The sequence below is a fragment of the Penaeus monodon genome, chromosome 7 (genome assembly GCF_015228065.2).
Source record: "Penaeus monodon isolate SGIC_2016 chromosome 7, NSTDA_Pmon_1, whole genome shotgun sequence".
In the NCBI taxonomy this organism is placed as follows: domain Eukaryota; kingdom Metazoa; phylum Arthropoda; class Malacostraca; order Decapoda; family Penaeidae; genus Penaeus; species Penaeus monodon.
The window spans coordinates 34,108,616-34,111,876 of record NC_051392.1 but is presented as its reverse complement, the minus strand read 5'-3'; positions in this window follow the sequence as shown (position 1 = coordinate 34,111,876).

Below are 3,261 nucleotides of genomic sequence, written 5' to 3'. Positions count from 1 at the left end.
CTTTACAATTTACTTTTTTCAGCACTTCATCATTGTTTTCTCCCATCCATTTAATCCTAGTACTCGTCTGTAACACCACATTCAAACGATGACCATTTTCTTGTCTATTTTCTTGAGCACCCAACACTCAGACCATATGACGCAATTGGGAAAACCAATGAGTTCATAACCTCAGTTTTGTCCGTAAGGTAATGCTTCGGTCTTTCCAGATGTTATTGAGAGCAATTGTGGCGTTTTTGGCAATGGCAATTCTTCTTTTTTATCTCCGGTGAATCATCATATGTATTAGTTAAATCAGCTCCAAGATAAGTGAACTCTTTCACATTTTCCACAATCACTCCATTGATTGTAACATGTTCATTATAGTTTACTGTCGGTTATCTTCGAATCTTCATGATCTTAGTTTTCTTGGGATTAAGAAACAAACCAGCCTTTTCGCTTGCTTCTCTAACTTTATCTAACAGTTGTTGTAGTTCAGTGATACTGCTGGCAATTAAAACTATGTCATCGGCGTATCTTAGATTTGATATTTTGTATCCTCCAACATCTATAGTTCCTTCAAAATTCTCTAGAGCATCTCTCATAATTGCTTTAGAATATATTGCTATGCCAGTGGGTCTTTGTCTCTGTGCGAAACGTGTGTTACATGAAAGGATGATCTGGGCATGTGTTAACATGAAGGGACCTGGGCAAACATGATGAGCGGAGGAGCGGAGGAACAAGCCAAGAGACGGAGTTGGGTGCTGCTCCTGTGAAGACCTTTGTGTGCCTTTGTGACCTGATAAACTTTGTGTTGCCCTGTTATAAGCTGTATCGTGCAGTGTGACATGCTGGTTTTCCCCCTGTATTGCGCCTATAGAAAAGTGTACGGGTAAATAACTTGTGTAAATAAAGGAAAGACTGTCATTTGGTGTTTATTTCGTGCCCTGCCTCTCCAGGTGGTGTTTCCCCTCGTGGTGTTCTGGGGAGGCTGTGGTGCTCGGTGCCTCTTGGAGCTGTTCAGAGTTCACGACCCTGTGGATAACACGCCGTCTGCCTAGCCTGCCTTGTGTTGGTGGCAGAGAGACGTGGTGGCCGGCGTAACAAATGGTGTCAGGAGTGGGATTTGTGATATTTGATCAGTGAGATGCGCCGATTTATCATGTCGTCCAAAGATGGCGGCAGCCATGAGGGAGAGGAGGCTATGACTGAGGCAGGCACGAGTGAGGTGAAGCCGAGCCAGATGGACCTGATCACTGCCATGCTGGCCGGTATGAGGGAGGAAATGGCACAAAGGGCAGAAGAGCAGGCACAGAGGGTACACGAACAGGCGCACCATCTCGTCGAGATGCAGGCACGGAAGGCAGAGGAACAGTTCTGCCGACTTGTTGAGGTGCTACAGAGCAATCTTGCATCTGTGAAGATGGAAACTCAGCAGTACACCGACAAGGCCTGCAACAGCGTGAAGAGTGAACTGATGGAGAAGGTGCAGACTCTGAAGGGCGAGGTTCAGGGCCTGAGGGAGGAAGTGAAGGTGGAAAGGCGGCATCACGAGGTAGTAACGTTGCAAGCAGAGAAGGCAGACGAGGTTCTGGCAACAGATGCTAGAGTGTCAGATTTGCTGAGGTCTGCCTGGGGTCCGTGGCAGGAAATCCCCGGGCCTCGCAGCGTCGTGTCGGAGCCAGTGGTCGCTGCAGAAGGCTGGGGCCCATCGGAACCGCTCCCTTGGGTATAGGTGGCGGCAAACTCGGACCCGGTCAACCCGCCTCGTTGCCTCCCTCACCCCCTTCCTCCCCCCCGGGCGTGTTAGTTCACAGCACGCGTTCTCCACCCTACAGCCCCTCAGCCTCCAGGCATTCTGTGAAGCATAAGCCAGCTAAGTACGACGGGAAGATGGCCTGGGAGGCATATGTCGCCCAATTTGAAATGCTGGCATCTGCTTTGAAACGCCGTTTCGGGCACCACCACCAGGCCGAGGTATATCGGGCCCACTTGAAGAAGCGGACTCGTGAGCGTGGCGAGACACTGTCCCAGCTGGCACAGGATGTGGAGGCGCTGGTAGGAAGGTCATACCCTGTGGCTGCGGAAGAGATGATTGTTGTCCTGGCCCGCGATTTCTTTGTTGACGCTTTGCAAGACCAGTAGCTGCAAATCTACATCAACCAGGCACACCCTGAGGACCTGCAGGTGGCGCTGGCGAGGGCCTAGGGCCAGCTGCTCAGCCCTGCCATGACCTCTGGGGCCGGAAGGCTAAAGTGGAGAAGGTAGTATTGAGGAAGGTGAGCCCTAGCACTTTCCAAGGCTTGTGTTGGGGCTGCGGAGAGGTAGGGCACAGACGTAGTCGGTGTCGGAGGGAGCGGAGAACACGTCCTCTCAATAGGACGGATTCTGATGCCTTCCAGCAGTGCTGCAAGGACTGTGGCAGGTATGGTTACCATCCGAGTGTATGTCCTAAGGCTAAGGAAGTGGTGCAGGCGGAAAACTCTGGAGAAGGGGGCCGAAACCCAGCCGTCCTCAGTTCCCGGGCCCCGACTTGGGTAAGCTGCCGTCGAACCAGCACGATGCAGGTGGAGGGCTCAGTAGATGGGAAGCCATGCCGCCTGACAGTGGACACTCGGGCTGAGAAGACCCTAGTGCGGCCTGATATGTTGGCCACTATGCAACTTCCAGATGCACCACAGAGACTGTGTGGTGTCACGGGGCATTGTGTGCAGCTCAAGGGGCCAGTGGAGGCTCGTATTGGCGTGGGCAGCACGGTGCAGCGGCTGCCGGTGTATGTGGCCGATCTGGACGAGCACTGCTTGCTGGGCCTTGACTACCTGATGCAGAGTAAGGCGTGTGTCGACCTTGGACGGAAGCTGGTGAGGGTGCACGGTGAAGATGTGCCCTTGCTTCTAGAGGTTGGCTGTGCAGAGGTAGTTACAGCTGAGCGACTGCACCTTGCCCCCAGGACAGAGTCTAGAATCCGGTGTCGACTGTCAAGAGTGATTCGTGGAGTAGAGGGCCTCGTGGAGGGGTTAGTTACAGTGTTGGTAGCTAACTTCTCCAATAAGGACCTGAAGGTGGGGCCATGGTGAAAAAGATGACATTAGCCCCAGTAGCGGCGATGAGGACGTGGCAGACGCTGACCGAGATGAGGACGAGCATTTGGACGGTGAGGACGATGCAACAGACGTCAATGGTGACCATGAGCCAGGTCTTGGGGCAGGAGATACCCCTCTGGGTGCCACTGCCAATCTACCGCCGCCCACACCTCTTCCAGAGCGACCCCAGCAAGAGCGA